Source organism: Neomonachus schauinslandi, chromosome 4 (genome assembly GCF_002201575.2).
Source record: "Neomonachus schauinslandi chromosome 4, ASM220157v2, whole genome shotgun sequence".
NCBI lineage: Eukaryota > Metazoa > Chordata > Mammalia > Carnivora > Phocidae > Neomonachus > Neomonachus schauinslandi.
Genome location: NC_058406.1, coordinates 143,114,572 through 143,130,567, shown reverse-complemented (window position 1 = coordinate 143,130,567; position 15,996 = coordinate 143,114,572).

Sequence of the window (15,996 nt, the reverse complement as noted above, 5' to 3'; positions counted from 1 at the left end):
AGAAGGCCCAAGCCATGTGACCTGATGGTAGGCCTTCCTCCCCTGGTCTGAAAAGTGAGGATAAGAAGGGCATCTACTCCACAGATGGTTGGCAAGATTAAGTAAGATACTGTACCTAGCACTGTGCCCAGTGCACAATTGCTTAGTAGTCACTCGCAATTATTTGTTACTTCTGTTATTATAACCATAGACATGTGTTCTAATAATGGAGCCCTCATCTCCCCAGGTCTCAGTGACTATCCTCTACTTCTCAAAGGCTAGTTCTAACTACTATTTTTATGTAAACAGGTCCAAGAATCCTGCCATGCTTCCTTTCCGCAGACTGCCCGGGATACGTGCTGTTGCTTTTCCTGCGCTGGCCTTGAAACCGTCCCCTCCATCATAAGTGAGCCTTTCTAAACATGAGCCTCTCCCATTTCTGCTGCCTTCATCTTCCACTCCTTGGCACAGCCCTCCACCCCCACCCCAGGCTCAGGTAACTCCATTTTCTCCCTTGGCCCTCCAGCCCAGAGAAAGTGACTTCCTGCAGTTTGTAATAACTGGGTTACCTCACCTTACTCGGCCTTTTAGCTCTTTTAATGCCTTTGTAACTAATTCCTCATATTAAATTGCTTTTTGAGCCATCTGTTCCTGACTGGATGTTGACTGACAGATATCCCCTAACCCTTCCTTACTGATACTAATCGTGGATGCCGTTAGAGGACACAGAGCCTTTGACTGTTCTGGGTCTGACCAATCCCTGCTCTCTGTCAGTCCTCATTCCAGGTAGAAGAGACTTTCAGATCCCTCCATATTCACCTAAGGAACTATCAATCCCTAAGTTATCCCTGATTCTCCAGCATGTGTAGACTAACCTTTGTCTAAGTAGAATTCAGGTCAGACAACTTTGTCGTCTTTGGCCACAAAGACAGACTCAAACTGATCCTAGCATTAATAGTAGTAAAGTCACGGCATAATATAATTTTTAAAAAAACTTCAAGTAACTGAAAGCTGAACTCACAACAAAACCTCAAGACCATTTCTCAAAAACAGATCCCCAGTGTTACTTCTGAGAAAGGTTATTGTGTCACTGGAAGTCTGAATTTTAAAGTAAAATGTGGTATTTAAAAAATCTGTTTAAATACACCAGTTCTCCATCTACATTGGTTCTGGAAACATTGACTAACAATTCAGAGAATCAAGAGATGACTTCGATGGTCTTCTCTGGCTTTTAACCCTGACTGAAACACAGTCATTAGACTAGGGAAGTTCTGAGCGCTGTGGATCCCACGTGACAGCTTTTCCTACCGGCACGGCAGCAGAATTTCGGTTTCAAAATGAGAGATGTATTTGTTTTCAAATTGAATGTTCTTTAATATAATGTAATTCCTGTTCTATGCTGTTCTTGATACTGTCAATTCTACGTCTATTTTGTCCCTGCAAATTTTTTTCAACATTAATAAAAATGTTTATTTTGTTGTGATTGCTGACCTTATGAAAGACTGTCTCTCTGGTTCTCCCGTTTTGTTACAAGGTGACGCAACTGACTTTTTCTTTTTGAAGGTCATGAAATGAATCACTGTATAGATGAGGTCTCTGTCAAGCCTCAAAGGCAAAGGTAAATGTTGCTTTGATTTAGCAGGAAAATGGAACTCTTTCACTACTGTGCACTGATTTCCCTTTTGGAGCATCTTTCCTCGTAAGAGATAAGTTAGAAATTACATGTTCATAAAGGAAAACTTCGGAGTTTACAGGAAAAGGAAAAGGTTTGTATCTCTTTGTACCTATGTCCAGATATGTTAAATCTAGAAATCCTACCTTTTATGTGGAGTTAATATTTTTGAAGAGGAAATAATGGAGTTTTTAATTATTCTACACAGTAGTTCTGAAAACTTAAAGCAACTTCCAGAGATATGGGATAGGCAAGAGAATCAAGAGAGTCCAAGAAATAGAAGGGCAAAAGGGAAAAAACAAGGAGAGGGCGCTCTTTTAAAAAACAAAATAAAATTAGAAAGGAATGGATTATGCTAAGTCAAATAAGTCAAGCAGAGAAAGAATTATCATATGGTTTCGCTCATATGTGGAACGTAAGGAATAGCATGGAGGACATTAGGAGAAGGAAGGGAAAAATGAAGCGGGGGAATCAGAGGGGGAGATGAACCATGAGAGACTATGGACTCTGGGAAACAATCTGAGGGTTTCAGAGGGGAAGGGGGTAGCCCGGTGACGAGTATTAAGGAGGGCATGTGTTGTAATGAGCACTGGGTGTTATACGCAAATTATGAATCATGGAACACTACATCAAAAACTAATGATGTACTGTATGGTGACTAACATAATAAAAAAAACAAAAAACAAAAAAAGAAAGAAAGGAATGGAAGCACTGTATCCCAAGAATTCTGATTTAAATAGAAAACACTTCACTTATGGATGGGATTAGTCACATTGTTAGAAGATTGTTAACATTAATGCCCTCTTATTTCCAATCCTAGATATGACAGACTAAAGAGGAGGGAAATTGAAAAGGAGCTCAGTAAATGTAGGACAATTAGCAAACTGATGGGAAAACAAAAGAAACTAAAGGAAAGGGTACATGGTCTTACAAAACTGTGTTTTCTAATTCATTGACAATTTCTAGCAAGAAAAGCACATGATAAGAAGAGATGTTTAACTTTCAAAACCCCCGAGTAGCAGAGTAACAGTGTGATGTAGCTGCATTTTTATTGTACCAATGTAAGTACTCAAGAGACCAAGCAAATATGGGATAATTTTAAATACAAATGTTAGTAATTACAAACAGAGAAAAAAATACCTGAAAGAAAATACTCCTAAATGTTAATAGTAGCTTGTTCCTGAGTAATAAGAATTTCAGAGATAGATGGATAAATGAGAGAGAGAGACAGAGTGAGAGAGATCTGCATTTTTCAATTTTTTTTAGATTTCTATTGTGATACATTCATAACAGAAAGATAGCTTTGAAATATTCTATGCATTTGTTTTTCGTTACTAGTGTTATTTTAAAAATATTCCTACAATCTGTGAATTCTATTTACGTGTGTGCAAGATAGATGAAAATAGGTTGGACTATGAATGGCCCAAACATATTACCCAAAATGCAACCTAGATCTTGTGGGATTTTTTTATTTGTGTTTAAGTATGTGTATATATTTGAACATAAAAGTGACCATATTTCACACAGGTTGTGTACATTACCAGTAAAGACATATTCTGTGCAGGTCATAAGCAGGCACCACTTTCAACACAGACTGTTTGAAGCAACCGTTATCTGTAACAAAGCTGCTCAGTGACCAAAATCTGTTAGTCCCTTAGGAAGCAACCTAAATTAGATGAGTGGTTGCAAGTCAGTGTCTGTAGCTCTAGAAAGTCAGGTATCTCCAAATAGTAATGTTAAGGTAATTTGGAGTACTATTACATTTTAATGAGTTTTTCTGATTATAAAAATAATAATAATTATAAGTTGGAAAATATAAAAATATATAAAGAATAAAATATTTCAGTCCTATAATCCCACCTCAAGAGATAACCACAACTAACATTTTCAATATTTCCTTCCGGTTAAGTGATCTTTAAAAGATGGGGAAAGGAAGACAGGAAAAATGAAGATAAATCCAGGAAGATATGCACTTTTAAGTCTGTATTTAGGGGTATAACACTGAGGAATCCATAAAAACTCCTGGAAATTTATAATAAAGATAAACAGAAGTTACACCTGTGAACATATCAAGGATTCATTTTCAGAAATGAGGAGCTTTCAGCCATAGGAATGATCTTTCATGATATAAGCTATCGTTCCTTATTTTTAGTCAAGATTATTAACATATACATATTGTGAAATGGACATTTTTAGGTGTACAGTTCTGTGAATTCTGACAAACCCAGTTGTGTTTATAATACAACAGGTAAGAGATAGAACATTTCACCATTCCAAGATGTTTCTTCGTACCCCTTTGTAATGAATTTCCTTCTTACACTGCCAGAGCCTGGCAACCAGAGATCCAATCCAATCTCTGACTTGATAGTTTTCCTTTCTCCAGAAGGACATCTAAATAGAATTATACAGTATGTAGCCATTTGAGACAGGCTTCTTTCTCATTTGAGATTCATCGATGTTGTTGTAGGCATCAGTACCTTGTTCTTTTTATTGCTAAATAGTATTACATTGAATAGATTTACTACACTTGACTTATTTATTCACCAGTTGCTGGACTTTCAGAGCTTATTTTTAGATGTTGGTAATTATGAATAAAGCCAATATAAACATTTACATACAATCTTTTGTGTGGACATGGGTCTTCATTTCTTTGGGGTGAAGTCCTAACAGTCAGATTGGTGGAGCATATGGTAAGCGTATGTATAACGTTAAAAGAAACTGCAAAACTATTTTCCAAAGTGGCAGTAAAATTCTGCATACTCACTGACAATAATGTTTGATAGTTCCACATGCTCCATACTATTGTAAGTGCTTAGGATTATCAGATCAGATTTTTTTTTAATTTTATTTTAGCCATTTGGATAGATGGGCTGTGCTTATTATTTACATTTCCCTAATGACTAGTGATGCTGAGTACATTTTCATGCTTTTTCTTTTTTTCTATCTGTATATCTTTTTGGTGAGGTTTAGGTTCAAATCTTTTGCCCATTTTTATTTAAAAAAATTTTTTAAAGATTTATTTTATTTATTTTAGAGAGAGAATGCATGAGCACGAGCGGGGTGGGGGGGTGGAGGGGAAGAGGGAAAGAGAAAGTCTCAGGCAGACTCCACACTGAGTGCAGACCCTGATGTGGGGCTCAGTCCCATGACTCTAAGATCATGACCTGAGCCAAAATCAAGAGTCAGGCACCCAACTGACTGAGCCACCCAGGCGCCCCTGACCATTTTTAAAATTGGGTTGTTTCTTTTCTTATGAGTTGTGGGAATTATTTATATTCTCTAGATACCAATCTTTCATCAGGTAAGTGTTTAATAAATATTTTCTTCCAATATGTGACTCTTCATTTTATTAACATGTTTTTCAAAGAGAAAAGGGTATGATTGTGATAAAGTCTGATTTATCAATTTTTTTCTTTTATGATCTATGTTTTTTGTATCCTAGCTAATAAATAAGTTCTGGCCTAATCCAAGGTCTCAAAGATTTTCTTCTTTGTTTTTTTATAGAAGTTTTATAGTTTTAGATTTTAAATTTTGATCTATGGTTCATTTTCACATGTAATAAGAGATAGAGATCTAAATTCTTTTTTCTTTTTTTTCCCATATGGATATTTCAGCATCATTTATTGGAAAGATTATTTTTCTATATCAAACTGCCTTAACTATGTTTAGGCAGGTGATGAAGAGGATTGCATCAATCTAACCAGGAATTTAGAGGAGTTTGGATTTTGTTATCGTCAGTGCACCAAGGCATCAAATTTCTCCAAGATACCCTGAGTGTAGACTGGGAGACAGGATTGCTATAGAGTTTTTTCTCAGTGTTTGTAATCTACCTTCATCTTTCAACCATCCCTTCATACCTTTACCACAGGGTTGGGGGTGGGAGGCATCTCTCCAATCCCTTTCCCTTCCTTCAGTGGTAGGTTGCAGTAGCTTGGTACTGTGTGTTAGGTTGACAGAAAGGGGGCTTTGTTGTCCTGCTTGAGCTCCAATCTTAGGGAAGCCCTGTGTACCTGAGCCTCAAGGTGGGGTTTCTCAAGGTTCTTGTCCCTCCTCCTGATGGCAGTTAAACTCTGCTTTGTATTTGTGGTGGATCTCTGTGTGGTTCTTGAAGTATGTTTTTAACCCCTCCCACAGAGGCAGGACACCTCTAATGGTATCAGCTTAGGCTCCGTCCTCTTTCCTGCCCCTCAGCCTCAAAGACCTCAAGGTTTTTTGTTTTGTTTTGTTTTGTTTCCCCTATCTTTTCCCGGCTACACTAGTTCTTTACCTATGCCCTGAGTGTAACAAGGTTTTCTGAAACCAGTCTTTTCATGAACACCTGGTAGTAGCCCATGGCAAAGAGCCTGTGAGACAGCTGTAACCCCTCTATATCTGAGGTTCCCAGAGATTTTGTACTAGCTCACTGCCAAACCTCAGCCTCTAACAGTTCATCGAACTGTGAACGGACCTTTCCTTCCTACCATTCCCTGCCACAGGTAAGATAGTTACAGTGTCCCATCTAAACTTGGAGAGGGGTGGCTATGGGTCTTTCTTCCTTGGACTTGAGGCTATGTGGTTCACTTGATATCTCAGCTCTCTGAAGGTTAAAAAAATGAAATTTGTAGTTTTCCTGAACTTTTCTTATTGTTAGTAAAAAGAAATACTCTTTTTTTTTTTAAAGATTTTATTTATTTATTTGAGAGAGAGAGAATGAGAGACAGAGAGCACAAGAGGGAGGAAGGTCAGAGGGAGAAGCAGACTCCCTGCCGAGCAGGGAGCCCGATGTGGGACTCGATCCCAGGACTTCAGGATCATGACCTGAGCCGAAGGCAGTCGCTTAACCAACTGAGCCACCCAGGTGCCCAAAAGAAATACTCTTTACAGCTACATCCTATGCAAAAACCTACCTTATATTTTTATTATAGTCTATTATAGTAAACATATCTTTAAAAATGTGATAACTAAAAATCTCAGTTTTTAAAAATTTAGATCCTTAGGATGCCTGGGCAGCTCAGCTGGTTAAGCATCCAGCTCTTAATTTCAGCTCAGGTCATGCTCTCAGGCTCCTGAGAAGGAGCCCTGCATTGGGTTCCACACTAGGTGTGGAGTCTGCTTAAGACACTCTTTCTCCCTCTCCCTCTGCCCCTCCTCATCCCTGTTTGCACTCTCTCAAAAAAATTTTTAAAAATCAAAAATAAATAAAAATAAGAATTTAGATCCTTTGCATAGAGATTAGAAGGAAGACTTCTAGAGATTATCATATTCATTTTGACAGTGGTCAAGCTCTAGCAAGATTTCTATTTTCCTCAAGTGTAACCCTTACTGGTTCCCAATTCTGCTCTTCTTTCCCTCCTGAATAATTATTTGCAATACAAAGGGATCCTTTCCCTTTAAAAAAAGGTCGTTAACATGATTAACATAGATATAAAACTCCCTAGCACATAAAAAATGTAACTCCAGGGGCACCTGGGTGGCTCAGTTGTTAAGCATTTGGCTCAGGTCATGATCTCAGTGTCCTGGGATCCAGCCCCGCATCAGGCTTGCTGCTCTGCGGGAAGCCTGCTTCTCCCTCTCCCACTCCCCCTGCTTATGTTCCCTCTCTCACTATGTCTCTCTCTCTGTCAAATAAATAAATAAATAAAATCTTAAAAAAAATGTAACTCCATTTACTAAAATTCAAGATATAATCAATCAGGAACCATATTACCAGGTAAAGTAAAGGATACTGTTCAGAAAGCTAATGGAACTGACCATATTGACATGAGCTTCTGCCACCATAGGCATTCTCAGCACCACAGACAGCCACTGAAAATATCATAAATAGCAAAGGAAACAGAACAGCAAGGAACTGTCACTTGTCAATTAAATGTGTGGTTTCATTACTGACACAATAAAGCAGGACTGTCACAGAGGAGACTGGCTGATTTTTTTTAACACATAAAATGGGAACAATTAATTTGAAATATGTTCCCCTTTGGCTTACCAAGCTGCTGAAGTCTCACAGGAATTTTTAAAACACTTTCCTGATAGAAGCTGGTTCATCAGCATTCGGTTGCTACAGTTACAAAATCGCTGCAACAGCAATTCAAATGGTGATGCCTTGACATCCTTTCATTTAGAAAAACTAGAGGAAGATTATTTTAACTGTCCAGTAACCTTTAAATTTATAAACATGGGGGAGGAAGATTATTAAAACTGTCTAAAATTTTTTCAAGAGTCAGTGTAATGCTAACAATATCTCATAGGAATTAGGATAAATTACTCTTTCCCTAATGGATAGGTTTTAACTAAAAGTTTTCTTTAAAATTAGCTGCAATTTCACTAGGTAATTATGCAAGGGATATTTCTGTTGACTTTTAAAATGTTTCTGATTTGAAATTATAAAGAATGTTTTGTTTTTCTAATAGATTAATATGCTTAATCTTAATTCAGTAATAGAAATCACATTAGCTTTTCTTGTTAATAAATATTTTCTTATTTTTCACAGCTTTCTAATTAACAGCACAAAATCACCGTTTGAAGAATACTGATTAATCTGAAGGAGCTCTGCTTGATTTGGGGGTTTTATATTTTAGTTTTGTTTTTTAATTAGTTCCTACCTTTGTTAACCACTTTCAAATTAGTATCCATTTCTAGTCAAACTTGTCAAGTATCAAAGTGAGCATCTGACAAAGAAGGTAGATTTTGGACAAACATGAACACTTTTCAAATTGGAATAAATCAAGACAAGTCTTTTCTACATTTCCACAGTGTTTCAACAAACTCAGAGGTGTAACTATGAGAAATAAAGCAGAGGAACATGCTCACCAACTGGGCCGGCATTTGGGAAGGGACTTATTACCACTGCCAAAGGAGAAAATAGAAAGATCAGATGCAGAGAGGAAATGTCATTGTTGTGTTTTCCCAATAAAGAGCAATATTTTTTGAACACAGCATCTTTTAGTTGAGATGATGTATAAATATATCTGCAGAAAAACTTTCTAGCCAAACTACATGAGACACCATCTCTAATTTTTTCAGAGATGTAGTTCTTGAAAAATTATAATCAACAGATATAAACAACATGTTTTCCCTGCTAAGCACTGTGGAAAAGACAGAATAAGAAAATGGCATGTTCCCAGACATTCAAGAATGTCTGATCTGATTAAGGCAGAGAAGATTAAAATCTAAAATTTAAAAATAAGAGGGTAAATAATTGAAAACTAAATTGTGTAGTAAAACCTATAATTGTTGATGGAAGAGACATCAGCAAGCACTGAGGATAATCTAAGAAGGCTTCAATAGGGAGGTTAGACTTAAGCTGTCTTAAAAGATAGACATTCATTCATTCATTTCTTCAACATTCATTTACTAAGAACCAACTCTCTACCAAGCACTGTGTTATTTTCTGATTTGATTTTTGCCTTGACTTCATGGCATATACAGTTATTCTGGGAAAGGTAAATACAGAAATAAATGATATTAATACATTATTAGGGTGATAATATAAATAAGAGAGGATTGAAGGACAAAGGTCAGGAAAAGCTTTCTAAATCTGATGATGCATGAGCTAAGTTTTAAAGACTGAGTGGCCATTTACCAGATATATATTTGTGGGATCATGTAGCCTTATCAGGCCAAAGATACAGAATTAATAGCTAAGACACTTGGAAGGTAGAGAAGATGATGGGACAGCACTGCAAATGAAAGCAACATTATTAGTTAAGGCATTGAATAAGGAAATAAACATTGGCGTTTCTAGGACATGCCAGCCTAAGTGGAAGGTATATAGTGGTAAAAGGGAGAAATTAGATTGGATATGTGAATCAGAATCTATGTTTTCTAAGTAATAAAAGCCAAGAAAGGGAGCTTTGATTTCTGTAACTTTTAGAGGCACACTTCTAGAGGGTTAGATTTTTTAACAGGCGTCTGACATACTTAGGAATATTAATCTAGCAAGTGTATGAATTAAGAAGCTATACCTAATGTCCACATGTGACTGAAGATGGTATCTGAGTAAAAACATGTTTGTTCACAAGAAACAAGATTTCAATCCAGTTAAGTAAAAGGAGACATTACTATAGATTTGGGGTATAGAGTGTTTGAACTCGAGGGGGAAAAATGCAGCAAGGACTGAAATGTCCAGCAAGGAGAGCATGGATTTGGGCAATAGCCATGGGAATTGAAAAGAAAAAGAAAAAGGTAATATTTGAAAGAAACACTAACAGGATTTGGATGAAAAAAAGAATATTTCCATGTTGTTATAAAAAGTTAAAATTTAAGTGATTAAGAAAATGGTAGTTTTTGATGTGGCCAAAGAATTTAGAAAGGATATCTGATTGAAACAGAAATGCAATGTATTCCATTTGAAAAAAATGGTAAGTTTGAGGTAATGACAATACACTCATGTGGAATAAAGTTGATAGTTGGAAATGTGGGATTGACTCTGAGGTGATAAATAGAATTGGATATCATGCATTAGAATTAGCTATATAATGGTAAGAGTAAAAATCATAAAAAAGTACACATGGAAAGGATTTTTTCTGAAGGAGACTGTAGAAAGGGAAGAAATGAACACCAAGAACTGAGACTTTGGTAATAAGCCGAAAGAAGGAAGATTTGTGACTTATAAATAAATGCCCAGCAAACAAAATTGAGAATGAGTAGTCAAAGGAATAAAAGAAAAATAATAATAGAATTGTGTCATAAAAGAGAAGAGTGTCAACTTTTCTCTAGCATTTGTTTTTTTGTTTTTGTTTTTTTAAAAAGATTTATTTTGAGAGAGAGAGAAGAGCAGAGGGAGAGAGAAAACCCTCAAGCAGACTCCCAGCTGAGCACAGAGCCCAACATGGGGCTCAATCCCTGGACCCTGAGTTCATGATCTGAGACGAAATCAAAAGTTGGATGCTTAATCGACTGAGCCACCAGGCCCCCCTCTCTAACATTTGTTTTAATCATCCCAATTGATATTCCAAGGGAGGGTAGTCAATCAGCTAGAATTTTTCCCTTTATTCCATTTTTAATTTTTTTTCTGAAATTAAGAACTTTTTTTTTTCCATTTTAAATGTCAGTTATTTCAAATCCAACATTTCCTAAAATATTTACTAGGGTTTTTTGGTTTTTTTTTTAATAGGAAATTAGTTTGCTCTACACGAATAGCTGGAAAAAAATAAACGGTTTTTACTTACACCATTCTTTCCTTCAATAATCCCCTTACCTGAACTAAGACTAAATTTATGAACTTTAATTTCAAAGGAGCTCCATTTCAAAATATTAAGAGTTCATGAAAAGAGGCATGAACAATAGAAGTCTATTTTCAATAGTGAATGCTATAATAAGAAATTGGCTACAGCTTCCTCCCAGCTAGAAAAAGAGAAGGGAACCTACAGTTAAAAGTTTGCCGCTCCTATAAAAAAAAAAAAATCAATGAAATCTTCCTGAAGTAAAATTTAAATAGGAACAGATATAAGACTACATACTTTACAGATATTCTGGTTTGGGTATAATAAAGAAGTACTGGAAACTTGAACCCATTCTTCTACTAGGCTCCTTTCTTTCAAACATTGCTATTGTGTTTAAACTAAAATGCAGCAAATAATATGACTATTAAATATGAATACTTTATATAGAAGCCTCATGGTTTATTAATTGCTGTAGTGGCTACTTCATACTATTGATTTATACTGATTTGAGATTTAACTAAAACCCCTAAGACTTTTTAAAATCAACAAAGACTATTCAAAATGTGTTTTTAATCTGAATTTGAAACTTTGCACTTTCTTTATGATGTTTTATTTCTTTTTTTAAAAAAAGATTTTATTTATTTGAGGGAGAGAGAATGAGAGACAGAGAGCATGAGAGGGAGGAGGGTCAGAGGGAGAAGCAGACTCCCTGCCGAGCAGGGAGCCCGATGTGGGACTTGATCCTGGGACTCCAGGATCATGACCTGAGCCGAAGGCAGTCGCTTAACCAACTGAGCCACCCAGGCGCCCTCTTTTTTTTTTTTTATTTAAAGATTTTATTTATTTGACAGAGAGAGATACAGCGAGAGGAGGAACACAAGCAGGGGGAGCGGGAGAGGGAGAGCAGGCTTCCCGTAGAGCAAGGAGCCCGATGCGGGGCTCGATCCCAGGACCCTGGGACCATGACCTGAGCCGAAGGCAGACGCTTAACGACTGAGCCACCCAGGCACCCTATGATGTTTTATTTCTTTAATCTCAGCCCACATCTTTCAAATCTTTTTTTTTTTTAATTTTTATGTCGTCAAAGACATATCAGCTATTTTCATAGTTTTCTGGTACTTACAAGTGTAATTACCATGCCACATTTATTCTATCGTTCATCCTAAAATTATTGAGTTTCTTCTGAATGTCAGATACCTCCCTAGATGTTAGAGATACAGAGAGAAATAAAGTAGCCTATGCCCACAAGAGCGCCCCAATCTCATAGGAGGAAAGGGAGAAAAAACATTTTAACATATATTGTGATAAATGCAGTAACAGAGATATGCACAGTGGATTATAGGCACTTCGTTTTACCACAGAGAAATAAATCTATCTAATAGTAATGAATCTACTATGAAAAAGCCAATAGAAATGTCTAAAAAACATACGGAGAGTGGCTTTAAAAAGTAGAAATATTTTCCTCTGGATAAGCAGACATGAGAATTATCTTCAAACATTGGAAAAACTGGCAGTTCCTTAATCCATCTTAACATATTTTTTTTTACTTATCAATCTAAAAAGAAATAATTGACGGAAAGACCTGGATTCAGACCAGAGAGGAAAGTTCCATCGATGGAAGGGACTGGGGAGGCGGGGCGGGGGGAGCATGTGTGTTGTGTCAAAGAGAAATGTGAAATCTCTGTCACTGCAATTTTCCAAGCAGATAGGAAGACAGTTTTACTTTGGTGAGGGAAAGCACCATATACTTTGCTAAGTAAGGTCTGATATCTCACTTTGTATGACTATGTGCTTGGCGGGTTATTCTGCATGGTCACACTAGCCCTCCAGCTGAAGAGGCTCTGTGCAAATAGATTTCTGTGAATGGGTCATCATATTCATATTGTCTATGTCACGAATATAAACATGGAAGTAGAAATATTATCTATATATTCTGAAAGTCTTCATGACCCACTTTATTTGTGGCACCATAGTAGCTGCTGCTCCAAGTTCACACAGATATGCTTTGGGCCCTATCTTCCTATGGGCTTATCAAAGGAGGAGTGAATGTGCAAATATCACTAACCTTATTAACATTTATTCGTCTATCTACTTCATGTCTTAGATGTTGTTGAAACATACATCATCTTAAAATAATATATTTCCATTAATATTCTTTTGCATGAGTATTTGTTCTCTGCTAAAATGAGGTAAATGTATTTTTTTAAACCTGAGAAAGGCCTGTGATCTATAAAAAGGGAAAGGTTCCTATGAGATTAAATTTCAATGCTCATAGAACTACATCAAAGCAATTAAAAAGGAGTGAGTTAAATATAGCTTTCCCCTGACAGAGAAGCTGCCCTTAGTAGGACACATTGCTATATTCTGTAACCAAATACACTGCCCCAGTTTACTTTAATTCTAGCTAAATCTGTATATCCTTCAGAGCAATATCCTTGAGAAGCCAAGCTCCGTGGTTTTTAAATCAATGATAACGTGAATAGCAATAATGAGGCTTACCAGGAGCAAGTGATTGGGAGATTCGCACACCAGATTCAAAGGGACAATGAACACACATTGACTATATAGGCCACATGAAAAGTAGGCAACACATACTGGGAAACAATGAGATAGGAAATATTGTAAAGGTGCCTTCCATCAGAGACCAACTCTCTTAAGAGTTAACTACTGTGCCAGCACCTTGCATGCCCCATAATTAAACAATAGCATTAAAATGACAGTAAAGTTATTTGTCTTACTATGTGAGTTCCTTAAGAGCAAGGATCTTGTCTTACTCATTTTAATATCCCCCAGGACTTGGCAAACACTGAATGCTCAATGAGTTATTAACAACTAAATAAATGAGTTAATTTGTGGGAGTTGATAGCTCCAGGTTACTACATTCTTCCTTTGATGCATCACTTATCATATGGCCTCCCTCTGCTTTAAAATAACCACCAGAGGTTGCTATTTTATATTTTTTTAACTTGCCACGTCTTTACTATGATGCTTTTTAAAACTGTAACACACTGCTACAAATTGCATTTTCCAAAGAAAGCCACAATAATATATTCTTATTACACATGTTCTTCTTACAAGTGACATTGGCATTCTTCCCACTGCGCCAGAGACCCTATGCCCCTTCTCTTGGATCTCTTGGATCTGGATAGACATTTGTAATTGCCATGACCACTGGATATGGTAGAAGTGATGTTGTATCAGTAAGTCATTAAAATGTTATGTACATCTGCCTTGTTCTATTATGCTTGCTCTTGGAACCCAGCCAACATGCTATAAGAAAGCCAAGCATCCATATGGAAAGGCCAATTGGAGGTGTTCCAGCCTGCAGCCCTTTGTGTATATTAATTTAAAAAAATCGTCAGTACCAAAAGCTAAAGAATTCATTAAAGTAGTTTCTATGTTGTTATTTGATGCAATAAAACAATGAGCAAAACTTGATAACTGATAAGTGGCAATTCATGAAAAAATGCAGACTACTAATGTTCAACTTTTATGAGTCATAGCAAACAGGAATTTTTAGTCATCTCTCGAAATGCTGCTGAAACCAATGCCTAATGTTACCAATATCACAAGCTTCTGATAGCATTACTTTCTTTTAATACAATTCTGGTGTTTTGGTTCTGTCACTTTTTCTTGCTAGTCTCCCTCATTCTCTCTCCTTTTACAAAGTTAACATCCTCATCAAGATGTGTCCATTTGGCCTCCGTCTATTCCAGTCAATACCGTACAAAATGCTCCTTATCTAACATAGCCTATGACAGGATTAATGATTCATGATTTTTTTTCATAAATTAACGACTTTTTTCATACAAGTTCAGTTATTTCATCCCAGCCATCATCAGTTGAACCTTGAGTATTAATGGCATTTCTCCTATGCCTAAGACACTGTAGTAAACACTCTTTAGGAGACAAAGATATATAAATAGTAGACTTTGCTCGACAATTCTCTTTAACATTTTAAAGTCTAAAGCTCAGAAGCCTACACTTTTTCTGAGTTTTCTCAAACCCCTCTCACCTTTGCTGCCTCTACCTTCATCCTAATGTCAGAGTTATATCTTCTTATTAATATTCTTTTATATGAGTTTGTTACTCCCCAAAAGATCATACCCTTGTATCAGATGCACCCTACCTCATCATTGTCTCAGTTACTTAATATTTCCACATACAATCTTATGCCTTTCTCTTTAGTCTCATATTTTCCTACATTCTGCTGGACTTTTCTTCTTATACTTAAATTATTTAAATATTTAAAACCTGATTTAGACTTCCAACATGGGATAAGCAAACTACTGCTTGCTTTTTTCCTTTTTAAAAATATCTTGGCTTTAACCCAAGAGAAATCTTACCTGCAAACGTATGCAGCAGGTATGGGAAGCAGAAAGGAATCTTGTCCTTCTCGACTTCGAAAACTAGCATCAGTGTTCCGGAAAGTGTGTATGCTTGGGTTTTTATTTTGTTTTTTTCTTTCCTTTTTTTTTTGTCTCCCAGTCCTGCCTGTAAGGGTGCCTCAGTCACAGAACTGCATTGCAGCAGTGAAAGCAATAGTATAGATACTTAAAACTAGTTTTCTGGCCAAAGGAAATAGGAGAGGTAGGCCCTGTGGACCCATGAATATGAAGCAATACCTAATCTTTTCCTCTCTTTTCTCTTAACTTTAGCCCAAAGTCAGCCCCAGTGATGCAGAACTGTGTGGCAACATGGACACATGAAACTCTAGGAGAAATTCTCTCTTTCTACCCAGGTGACTGAGAAAAGGGGTAAATTTTACACCTGCATTTATCTGTTCAATCTGGAGACACGTATCCTTTATAAACTTTGAAAAAGATTTAATGTTCTTTCAAAATTTCCTCCCTTCACTTTCTTGTGCTCACTTTCTGAAACTCTTTTTAACTTGATTTTAAGCTTCCTGGCTTGGTCTTCTATGTCTGCAACATTTTTGCATATATTTTCCAACGATGTGCATTTTTTTCAACTTTTTAGGAGATTTTTTTAACTTTCCCCCCAATGCTTAAATTATATTTTCTTTTCCTTTCAACCATATTTTGCTTTCGTAAGCATTCTTTTTATGTTTTCTAATAGTTTTGTTTCTGGTTTTGTTTAGTACCCTGTTCTTACATCATCAATGCAATCTTTTAAAATCTCTAGAATATGAATTAGTATTCTATTATTGGATATTTTCTTTTAATTTTTAGAAAGTTTCTTTCC